The sequence below is a fragment of the Entelurus aequoreus genome, linkage group LG04 (assembly GCF_033978785.1).
Source record: "Entelurus aequoreus isolate RoL-2023_Sb linkage group LG04, RoL_Eaeq_v1.1, whole genome shotgun sequence".
Taxonomy (NCBI): domain Eukaryota; kingdom Metazoa; phylum Chordata; class Actinopteri; order Syngnathiformes; family Syngnathidae; genus Entelurus; species Entelurus aequoreus.
Window position 1 is genome coordinate 20,052,388 of NC_084734.1, and position 13,458 is coordinate 20,065,845.

Below are 13,458 nucleotides of genomic sequence, written 5' to 3' on the forward strand. Positions count from 1 at the left end.
GTGGAATCCAATGAGCCAGCTTGTACCTAAGTTACGGTCAGAGCGAAAAAACATATGTCCTGCACTGCACTCTAGCCCTTCACTCTCACTTTCCTCATCCACAAATATTTCATCCTCGCTCAAATTAATGGGGTAATCGTCGCTTTCTCGGTCCGAATCTCTCTCGCTGCATTGTAAACAATGGGAAAATGTGAGGAGTCCTTACTCCGGTGACGTCACGCTACTTCCGGTACAGGCAAGGCTTTTTTTTTTTATCAGCGACCAAAAGTTGCGACCTTTATCGTCGTTGTTCTCTACTAAATCCTTTCAGCAAAAATATGGCAATATCGCGAAATGATCAAGTACGACACATAGAATGGATCTGCTAGCCCCGTTTAAATAAAAAAAAACATTTCAGTAGGCCTTTAAAGCACAACAAAACGCAGTTCCTCAAAAATACTCGTAAATTGAGGTCCCCATGTATTCTGCTTCTGTATTTTTTCTTTTTATTATTCCAACAAGAAAGTCTCGTCCATCTCTTAGAGGGCCTAACTAACACCGGCGACGACATCTTCGATTTATATCAGACATCTCATTCTCCCTCGGCAAGGATGGACTAATGGAAAGTGTACCTTTTTGCTGCAATAACCGAGGAAGGAAACCAAACGAAAAGGAAGAGAGCGTTTTAGAGCCAAAGTGGAAAAAAATCATGCTGTCGATCTTCTTGGTGTTAATACAATTCCTTACAATTGTTTCCACGAGCAACACGCGTGCAGTCCTTGGACTCTCCGAAGTGCTTTAGTACGGCAAAAGTCTGCACATGACGCCAAGACGTATTCAAAAGCATATTAAAAATGCATGCTTTACACTGACGGAGCAGCTTTATGGAATCTGAAAAAATGTATTTTTCATGAGCTCTTTTCAAGAGGTCCACCACGCTGAACATCTCAAATTGACGTGACGCCGTCTGCTCAAGAGAAGACTCGTCACTCACACGTCGCTGGAAGTGGAACGCTTGCCGTAGTCCTGCAGGACTGTGACAGTCGCTGCCTCGCCGACACGCCTCAACTGAAGACAATACTTGCACATTTCAATCAGAACCGGACCCACTCGTGTTGGTGTTTATTCGGAAAAAGCAGTTATTTACCGCTTTTGCTGGTGTCAGAAAATAACTGCACTTAGGCAGGACTTATCAGGAGTGGAAGTCAGTTATAGGCTGCAAATTCAAATGAGGTCCCCGCAGTCAAGTCTTTTCATGGCACAAAACCCAAAACCAGAGAAGTTAGCACGTTGTGTGAATGGTAAATAAAAACAGAATACAATGATTTGCAAATCCTTTTCAACTTATGTTCAATTGAAAAGACTGCAAAGACAAGATGTGTAACGTTCGAACTGGAAAACTCTAGCCCATTTGGAATTTGAGGCCTGCAAAATGTTTTAAAAAAAAGCTGGCACAAGTGGCAACAAAAGACTGAGAAAGTTGAGGAATGCTCATCAAAAACACTTATTTGGAACATCCCACAGGTGAACAGGCTAATTGGGAACAGGCGGGTGCCATGATTGGGTATAAAAGCAGCTTCCATGAAATGCTCAGTCATTCACAAACAAGGACGGGGCGAGGGTCACCAATTTGTGAACAAATGCGTGAGCAAATTGTCAGACAGTTTAGGAACAACATTTCTCAACGAGCGTTTGCAAGGAATTTAGGGATTTCACCAGCTACGGTCCGTAATATCATCAAAATGTTCAGACACTCTGGAGAAATCACTGCACGTAAGCGGCAAGTCCGAAAACTAACATTGAATGCCCGTGACTTTGAATCCCTCAGGCGGTACCACATCAAAAGGCGACATCAGTGTGTCAAGGATATCACCACATGGGCTCAGGAACACTTCAGAAAACCACCTTCAATAACTACAGTTTGTCGCTACATCTGCAAATGCAAGTTAAAACTCTACTATGCAAAGCCAAAGCCATTTATCAACAACACCCAGAAATGTCGCCGGCTTCGCTGGGCCCGAGCTCATCTAAGATGGACTGGTAGAAAGTAGAAAAGTGTTCTGTGGTCTGACGAGTCCACATTTCAAAGTGTTTTTGGAAACTGTGGACGTCGTGTCCTCCGGACCAAAGAGGAAAAGAACCATCCGGATTGTTATAGGCGCAAAGTTAAAAAAGCCAGCATCTGTGATGGTATGGGGGTGTATTAGTGTCCAAGGCATGGGTAAATTACACGTCTGTGAAGGCAACATTAATGCTGAAAGGTAAATACAGGTTTTGGAGCAACATATGTTGCCATCCAAGCAACGTTATCATGGACGCCCCTGCTTATTTCAGCAAGACAATGCCAAGCCACGTGTTACGTCAGCGTGGCTTCATAGTAAAAGAGTGCGGGTACTAGACTGGCCTGCCTGTAGTCCAGACCTGTCTCCCATTGAAAATGTGTGGCCCATTATGAAGCCTAAAATACCACAACGGAGACCCCGGACTGTTGAACAACTTAAGATGTACATCAAGCAAGAATGGGAAAGAATTCCACCTGAAAAGCTTCAAAAATGTGTCTCCTCAGTTCCCAAACGTTTACTAAGTGTTGTTAAAAGGAAAGGCCATGTAACACAGTGGTAAAAATGCCCCGGTGCCAACTTTTTTGCAATGTGTTGCTGCCATTAAATTCTAAGTTAATGATTATTTGCTCAAAAAAAAAACAGTTTATCAGTTGGAACATTAAATATTTTGTCTTTGCAGTCTATTCAACTGAATATAAGTTGAAAATAATTTGCAAATCATTGTATTCTGTTTTTATTTACCATTTACACAACGTGCCAACTTTACTGGTTTTGGGTTTTGTAGAGTGTGGAATATCCTAAAACGTGTTTTGTGGCAATTCCGACTGTTGCTATGTACAGTGGCGCTTTCCGTCATTTTCAGCAGACTACGTTGCTAAATGATTAACCCCTCCCCCTTCCTCTCACGTGAGATCCACCCAGTAATTAGGCCATATGAATCCCTTCCCTACTGTACCTGTATCAGTGTGTATCTATGTTTAACACCCTGACACAACCTGAAAAAAAATGGTTTTCTGTCATTTAAACCGTGTCGTGTAAATCCAGACATCTGACGGCGCTCCCCGCAGAAACTGGGTTCTGCTCGAGGTTTTCTTCCCTCGGGAGTGTTTGCCTTGCCTCAGTCGCCGAGTGTTTACTCATGTGAGGTGCAGTTGTTTTTCTTTAATGTACGAGGCGTGTGGTGCCCGCTGAATTGACTCAAATTAAATAAATCCAACTTGATTTGACTAGTATTTAATATAAGAGTGCTACTACAAGCTATTGTAAAAAAAAATAAAAAAATTAAATTGTATACATACAAATTAGAGCGGTCAAAAATAACAGGTTGACTCATGCAATTAATCGCAAAAAAAATATTGCATTCATTTATATGAAGATTAATCACACTTTGACTGGTGTTTTGCTTCAAAATAACTTGAGCTAAAACTGGATTTTAGCTAAAACCCTTAGAGTTTTGAGCAAATAAATGACATGCATTGAAGTAAAACATAAAATATATATATATATATATATATATATATATATATTTATTATATATACGTATATATATATATATATATATATATATATATATATATATATATATATATTTATTATATATACGTATATATATATATATATATATATATATATATATATATATATGTTAGGTCATGAAAAAACACAAGAGGCTATGTCATCCCTACAAGCCTGTTTCGCAGGTTTCCCTGCTCGTCGGGGGATTTTATTGATGTGTCTGTGGCTGTTACATGTATATATAGGATACATTACCTTGGGGTGTGGCCATTGTTGCAACAATAGCGTCTTGCTTCTGTGTCGGCATGATGAGACCAGTTCGTTATATTGTGAATTAGTGAATTATATTTTATATAGCGCTTTTCTCTGGTGACTCAAAGCGCTTTTACATAGGATGGCGGAAGCGGGGATCGAACCTGGAACCCTCAAGTTGCTGGCACGGACGCTCTACCAACCGAGCTATACCGCCCCCACAATTGCGTCTTGCTTCTGTGTCGGCATGATGAGACCAGTTTGTTATATTGTGAATTAGTGAATTATATTTTATATAGCGCTTTTCTCTGGTGACTCAAAGCGCTTTTACATAGGATGGCGGAAGCGGGGATCGAACCTGGAACCCTCAAGTTGCTGGCACGGACGCTCTACCAACCGAGCCATACCGCCCCCACAATTGCGTCTTGCTTCTGTGTCGGCATGATGAGACCAGTTTGTTATATATACATGTGACAGTCAGGGAAACCTGCGAAACAGGCTTGTAGGGATGATATTGCCTCTTGTGTTTTTTCCTGACCTAACGTATATATATATATATATATATATATATATATATATATATATATATATATATATATATATATATATATATATATATATATATATATAGTACTTTCTACAGTACCGCCTGAATGCAGGTGAGATAGGCTCCAGCACCCCCCGTGACCACAAAATGGACAAGCGGTACAAAACGGATGGATGGACTTTTGACCACGACTGTAACTCCACATGTGTTCATTCATAGTTTTGATGCCTTCAGTGACAATCTACAATGTAAATACCGAGCGGGATGGCCACCGGGACACAGGTCCGGTGGATGAAGTGCTGGCTGTCCAGAGTCGGGACCCGGGGTGGACCGCTCGCCTGTGCATCGGTTGGGGACATTTCTGCTCTGCTGACCCGTCTCCGCTCGGGATGGTCTCCTGCTGGCCCCACTATGGACTGGACTCTCACACTATTATGTTAGATCCACTATGGACTGGACTCTCACACTATTATGTTAGATCCACTATGGACTGGACTCTCACACTATTATGTTAGATCCACTATGGACTGGACTTTCACTATTATGTTAGATCCACTATGGACTGGACTCTCACACTATTATGTTAGATCCACTATGGACTGGACTCTCACACTATTATGTTAGATCCACTATGGACTGGACTTTCACTATTATGTTAGATCCACTACGGACTGGACTCTCACACTATTATGTTAGATCCACTATGGAATGGACTCTCACTATTATGTTAGATCCACTATGGACTGGACTCTCACACTATTATGTTAGATCCACTATGGACTGGACTTTCACTATTATGTTAGATCCACTATGGACTGGACTCTCACACTATTACGTTAGATCCACTATGGACTGGACTCTCACACTATTATGTTAGATCCACTATGGACTGGACTCTCACTATTATGTTAGATACATTATGGACTGGACTCTCACACTATTATGTTAGATCCTCTATGGACTGGACTCTCACTATTATGTTAGATCCACTATGGACTGGACTCTCACACTATTATGTTAGATCCACTATGGAATGGACTCTCACTATTATGTTAGATCCACTATGGACTGGACTCTCACACTATTATGTTAGATCCACTATGGACTGGACTTTCACTATTATGTTAGATCCACTATGGACTGGACTCTCACACTATTATGTTAGATCCACTATGGACTGGACTCTCACTATTATGTTAGATCCACTATGGACTGGACTCTCACACTATTATGTTAGATCCACTATGGACTGGACTCTCACACTATTATGTTAGAACCACTATGGAATGGACTCTCACTATTATGTTAGATCCACTATGGACTGGACTCTCACTATTATGTTAGATCCACTATGGACTGGACTCTCACACTATTATGTTAGATCCACTATGGACTGGACTCTCACTATTATGTTAGATCCACTCTGGACTGGACTCTCACTATTATGTTAGATCCACTATAGACTGGACTCTCACACTATTATGTTAGATCCACTATGGACTGGACTTTCACTATTATGTTAGATCCAATATGGACTGGACTCTCACACTATTATGTTAGATCCACTATGGACTGGACTCTCACTATTACCGTATTTCCTTGAATTGGCGCAGGGAATATAGTATTCGCACGTCTAGAATTACTGCCGGGTCAAACTCGTTTCTCAAAATAATTAACGCATGCTTGGCCTTATCGCCGGTTTATTATTGAAGCTGGATCAAATTCGTTTCGCAAAATATTAATTTTATTATCGCATGTCTATAATTTTCGCCGGGTCAAACTCGTTTCGCAAAATATTTAGCATATGGCTACAACTTCCACCGGGTCAAATTCGTTACGTCACGAGTGACGCATCTGTCCTCCTTTTCAAAATGGAGGAAGCTGATCTCAGTAGTTTACAATCGCACAAAGGAAAAAAGATAAAGAGCTTTTCAGTAGGATTTAAGGTTCAAGCTATTGAATACCGGTACAGTATGCTAAAGAGAACAGTAAGCAGCTATGTTTTATTAATATACCGTAGCTGCGTGTGTGAAATACTGTATAAGTCATTAAATCACTCCCGCCTCCTGGTGGTAGAGGGCGCTGCCGCGCTAGTGATCCTTCTTGCGACTTCCTGTACTGCAGAAGAAGTGAACACACGCAGCAAGAGATTTATTTTTTCCCTCTGCCTGAACTTCTAACTTGGAGGATCACATACAGGTATCTAAAATAAAACAGTTTTCTAAACTGGACTTTCAATCGAAGCAGGAGGTAATAATTAAAGGAATATCTCCATCGAAACAGAGACTTTTAAAACTGAAGAAAGAAAATAAGGAAGACTTCTATAAACAAGTTATCGATGCTTTTGGTCAGAAGGAGCTGCAAATGGACTCCATTTATAAGTACAGGTAAGACCATAATAACGTTTTTGTTAATTAAATGTGCTTTTCATGATGGTATGCTTACATCACACTCAAAGCGCACGCCTAAATTTTATGGATTCCTTTTGGTAAACGCCGGAGTGAGAAGAGGTTTTAAAATAATTACCGCATGCACGGCCATCCCGCCGGTTTCCGGTAAACGCAGGTGTGACAGGAGGTTTTAAATTAATTAACGCCCCTGCGGCTATTCAAGGAAATACGGTATGTTAGATCCACTATGGACTGGACTCTCACACTATTATGTTAGATCCACTATGGACTGGACTCTCACACTATTATGTTAGATCCACTATGGACTGGACTCTCACTATTATGTTAGATCCACTATGGACTGGACTTTCACTATTATGTTAGATCCACTATGGACTGGACTCTCACACTATTATGTTAGATCCACTATGGACTGGACTCTCACTATTATGTTAGATCCACTATGGACTGGACTCTCACTATTATGTTAGATCCACTATGGACTGGACTCTCACTATTATGTTAGATCCACTCTGGACTGGACTCTCACTATTATGTTAGATCCACTATAGACTGGACTCTCACACTATTATGTTAGATCCACTATGGACTGGACTTTCACTATTATGTTAGATCCACTATGGACTGGACTCTCACTATTATGTTAGATCCACTATGGACTGGACTGGACCACATCTGCGGTCCTCTCCAAGGTTTCTCATAGTCATTCACATCGACGTCCCACTGGGTTGTGAGTTTTTCCTTGCCCTTATGTGGGCGCTGAACCGCGGCTGTCGTTGTGGCTTGTGCAGCCCTTTGAGACACTTGTGATTTAGGGCTATATAAAAAAACATTGATTGATTGATTGATTGATTGATTGAAATAGTCATGAAAATAAAAGGAAGGTTTGTCCAAACATTTGGCCTGTACTGTATGAATAAAAATGACAGTATATTTTGTCAATTTGATTTATTTTATTAAAAAAATAAAAAATAAAATAAAGGGTGTTGTGTATTACCTTTGCAACATTTAAGCGAGCAATACATATGTGACATTTCTGTTTGTAATAAAACATCCGACTGGTATTTCAACAACTTTCCGTGCTCTGAAATCCTCATGTTTCAAGTCTGACTGGCAGAATGCACGCCAAAGAGAGGATTATTTCACGGCGCTTTTATCAGTTGTGCGCGTTACTCTCTGCGAGGAACGCATCAAAAGAGCCTTAAGAGTGAGATACAGTGCTGGAAGCATCAGTTCCCCCACCCACACAAGCAGAGACCTCCGTGAGCGTTCACTGGGGGGCAGTCGAGTAACATCAACCCTGGTGGCTGACAGGCGCCTGCAAGCCTGCTTCAAGACTATTCAGCCACATCACTGCTGCTATATGAACATTTTACAAGTCACATTTTCAGCATAATCATGAAATAATTGCTTGTTTTATGTCCTTTTTGGCGATGGGATTCTAACTTTAAAGAAAAACCGACTCATAGACTCTCCTCTTACACTTAACTTTACAGAGGCGATGCCAGAGAAACCCGTTCAATGTTCTGAGAGAACTGTAGTGATGTTTCGATCAAATCAATTTCCCTCTTTTAGCCGAACAAAGGTAAAAAAAAAATAAAATAAAAAAAATAGAAGCGTACCTCGCAGGTGAGAAGTGGAATTCACAAACAAATATCACAGCTTCCCTCACACTTGCCGCCTGTCTGTGGTTTCGGTGAAGGTAGTGGTTTGTCGAGTGAGAAGTGACGCACACCTGCTGGCTTCTCTTCCTCCGCAGTCTGGCATCCTTTGCATGCGGCGGCAAAAACAAGGGACAGGCGCTTGAATGTATTCCAGGATGACAATTCACACCAGAGCTCCATGGAAGTTCTTCAAATACACCGAACGGCGCCAATTCGAACAAACTCCGCACAAAGTAACCAAAACCAGTGAAGTTGGCACGTAAATGGTAATTAAAAACAGAATACAATGATTTGCAAATCCTTTTCAACCTATATTCAATTGAATCGACTGCAAAAACAAGGTACTTATATTTCGAACTGGAAAACTTTGTTATTTTTTGCAAATATTAGCTCGTTTGGAATGTGATGCCTGCAGCGTGTTTCAAAAAAGCTGGCACAAGTGGCAAAAAAGACTGAGAGAGTTGAGGAATGCTCATCAAACACTTATTTGGAAAATCCCACAGGTGAACAGGCTCGTTGGGAACAGGCGGGTGCCATGATTGGGTGTAAAAGCAGCTTCCATGAAATGCTCGGTCATTCACAAACAAGGACGGGGCGAGGGTCACCACTTTGTGAACAAATGCGTGAGCAAATTGTCCAACAGTTTAAGAACAACATTTCTCAAGGAGCTATTGCAAGGAATTTCAACATCTACAGTCCGTAATATCATCAATAGGTTCAGAGAATCAGTAGAAATCGCTGCACGTAAGCGATGATCCTTCAGGTGGTACTGCATCAAAAAGCGACATCAGTGTGTAAAGGATATCACCACATGGGCTCAGGAACACTTTAGAAAACAACTGTCAGTAACTACAGTTGGTCGCTACATCTGTAAGCGCAAGTTAAAACTGTACTACGCAATGCGAAAGCCATTTATCAACAACACCCAGAAACGCCGCCTGCTTCGCCGGGGCCCGAGTTCATCTAAGATGGACTGATGCAAAGCGGAAAAGTGTTCTGTGGTCTGACGAGTCCACATTTCAAATTGTTTTGGGAAACTGTGGACCTTGTGTCCTCCGCAACACATGCTTTGTACAATAGCATCAGGAAACTGAATGAAAGTGTAGCTGGGTTTTATTTTTCCTTTTAATACAGGGGAGTCCCTAAAGTTGAACGCCTCAAAATGTCAATAAATCTCCTGATTTACAGAATATGTTTTGCTACGTAATGCTCTCCAGAAGGGTACCAGTGGTGGCAAGGAGTCAAATTGCGATGAGAATCCTAGAACCAAAAAAAAATGGAACTGAGACGTGCGTAAAAAATGTGTCTAAAGCACAAGCACGATTAATTCAAATAAATGATTTAAACAGGCAATCAAATCCGTACATTCACAAAAGGCATGTAGCATTTCACCACAAGCGGCCGGAAAATGTCCCTTTCTGGTTCCAAACCTAAAAAAACAGCAGAGAAATTAACAATTCTGCCAATATAAGAGTATCAAAGCAAAAGATTCAAGGAACTTTATTAATATATTACTTATACGATATTTAGTACCTAAGGTCCCAGATTCAGTGCAATGAGTACCACAAGAACAATAGTATGTACATGATAATTTATACAAATAGACTAGGTTATTAATAGCATTGGTTAATAGGAATAGATTAGGAAATGAAGGGAATACATAAAAAATACAACAAATTGTCGTGCAAGTAGAACGTAAAATCAATGACAGTAAACCAAAACCAAATAAAAGCCCAGTTCAGTACAGTTATTTGTTAAAGGCCTACTGAAATGAAATTTTTTTATTCAAACGGGGATAGCAGATCAATTCTATGTGTCGTACTTGATAATTTCGCGATATTGCCATATTTTTGCTGAAAGGATTTAGTAGAGAACATCGACGATAAAGTTCGCAACTTTTGGTCGCTGATAAAAAAAAGCTTTGCCTGTATCGGAAGTAGCGTGACGTCACAGGTTGAAAGGCTCCTCACATTTCCCCATTGTTTACACCAGCAGCGAGAGCAATTCGGACCGAGAAAGCGACGATTACCCCATTAATTTGAGCGAGGATGAAAGATTTGTGGATAAGGAAAGTGAGAGTGAAGGACTAGAGTGCAGTGCAGGACGTATCTTTTTTCGCTCTGACCGTAACTTAGGTACAAAGGCTCATTGGATTCGACACTTTCTACTTTTTCTATTGTGGATCACGGACTTGTATTTTAAACCACCTCGGATACTATATCCTCTTGAAATGAGAGTCGAGAACGCGAACTGGACATTCACAGTGACTTTTATCTCCACGACAATACATCGGTGAAGCACTTTAGCTACGGAGCTAACGTAATAGCATCGTGCTTAAATGTAGATAGAAACAAAAGAAATAAGCCCCTGACTGGAAGGATAGATAGAAGATCAACAATACTACTATCAGGAGACACCAAACCAAACACTGGACCTGTAACCACACGGTTAATGCTGTGCCGCCTGTCGAAGCCTAACAATGCTGTTGCTAACAACGCCATTGAAGCTAACTTAGCTACGGGAACTCGTCAGAGCTATGATAAAAACATTAGCGCTCCACCTACGCCAGCCCTCATCTGCTCATCAACACCAGTGCTCACCTGCGTTCCAGCGATCGACGGCGCAACGAAGGACTTCACCCGATCATCGATGCGGTCGGCGGCTAGCGTCGGATAGCGTCGGATAGCGCGTCTGCTATCCATCTCAAAGTCCTCCTTGTTGTGTTGCTGCAGCCGGCCGCTAATACACCGATCCCATCTACAGCTTTCTTCTTTGCAGTCTCCATTGTTCATTAAACAAATTGCAAAAGATTCACCAACACAGATGTCCAGAATACTGTGGAATTTTGCGATGAAAACAGAGCTGTTTGTATTGGGATACAATGTGTCCCAATACTTCCGGTTCAACCATTGTCGTCACGCGCAAACGTCATCATACCTACACGTTTTCAACCGGAAGTTTCCCGGGAATTTTAAAATTGCCCTTTATAAGTTAACCCGGCCGTATTGGCATGTGTTGCAATGTTAAGATTTTATCATTGATATGTAAACTATCAGACAGCGTGGTCGGTAGTAGTGGGTTTCAGTAGGCCTTTTCAGTACATGCAAAACCTTCAAGCACTTGTTGCGGTTTGTTGACCCTGTGTCACAATGCGGTACAACACAGTTGAGAGGAACCCAAGGATGCAGATGGACGGTGAGTAAAAGAGTTATTTTACTTAGGTCATGTTCTCACAAAAGCACTCCTCACAAGGAGGGGAGCAAAAAGCGACGGTGCAAAAAGGAGAAAACAAAAAGTGCACCGTGGAAGAAACAAAAACTACTACGTACAAAGTTAAACTACACTTGGGTCTGAGTTGCAAGACGTACTAACTACAAAAACAACACCAAGCTGGATGGCAATGGGATACAAAAACAACACCAAGCTGGATGGCACTGGGAATGGTCAAGATAGCAACTAGCAAAAAACCTGTTAGGCGTGGAGAGCCGAGAAGTGGAATCAACTGCACTAAGAGTGGAAAATGAATACAAACCACAAGGTGGCCGCAGGCGGAGATACCCTGCATCTTTTGTGGTGAACTGCAACCAAACGTTCGAGTATTCCAGCCTGAGCATTGTAGTGTTTTAACAAGACCCTCACTGTGTCCAGCGTAACACCGTCACGACTGTTGACTCAGTAGTTGACAGTAACTGTTCCCCATTTTGGCTGCCATTACGGTACCAAGTTTTTTCCCATATACTGGGAAGATAACTGTAAACCTCAAGAAATACTGTATATAGACCTATAGAATGCCAAAAGCTGAGCACAGCGTGCCAACAACTTCTAGTTCCTTCTTCACCTTCATAGCAAATCAGCATTTTTATAGAATTTACAGAGTTTTAGGAAGGCAGCTATCGATTGTTTTAGTAATTGAGTGAAATATTGATTAGTTTGTTCGATTAATAGAGTAATTGTATTAAACCCGACTTGGACCCCGACTTAAACAAGTTGAAAAACTTATTCGGGTGTTACCATTTAGTGGTCAATTGTACGGAATATGTACTTCACTGTGCAACCTACTAATAAAAGTCTCAATCAATCAATCAAAACAATGCCTATTTTAGGGAAACTAGTCAAAATATTTATTTTTCTCCAACCCTCATTCCTCTTTTTTTTTTTTCTTCTTCTTTCAAATCCTTGTTTAATGCTGTCATGTTTAAATGTAAAAGATTGCAAACCAAATATTACATAATCTTCACATGAAACCTTAATCTGGCTGTAAGCAGGCTACTGTATGAACACAATTTGTCGTAAATTACACAACTTGTTATTTGTATTGGGGGTAATCCGCGTCACCCAATTCTTTTTTTCTTCTTCTATTAAATATACATCATTAACTTTGAAATTTTTCTTTTAATATGAGTGCATTGAAAAACAAAAAAAGATTTCCGGAACAAAGATCACGGCTCTCGTGTGCGCACTGTTGCAGTGGCCGTGCGGAAACAACGTCTGCGTATTTAAAGTTCCAGGCATTCCAATGCGGTCCGGTTTGTATCAATTTTAATTAGTTACGCTCATTGAACCATTAATCCAAGCAACAGAATATAAATCCAAGCTTTTTTCTGATCAAATTAAAATATTTAATCGATTATTTGTTGCAGCCTTACTGCATTTCATGACAAATTAAGGTAATTAAGACTCGTTTGTCCCGAGTGTTAGGAATTTCAATACAGCATATTACTGAATTATATTTAGGGAATTAAGTGAGGAAATAATGTTCTGAGCTCCTGTTTCAATAATATTGCTGCATAATAATTTCCCATTTTGACAACATATTGTTATTTTTCTTAACCAAAACGGACTTTTTCTGGTCCCAGCATACATTGCGACTCAATTGCATAAAGACATAATCAATAACTAATTCCACACTATGACATACATTTTTTTTTAACAATAAATCCACTGATTATCATGCCCATCTATACCCCTTAGGGGTTATGTTCAGAGACACTTGGCAACCTAAAGCTAACATTTTCTTTTGGGAGGAA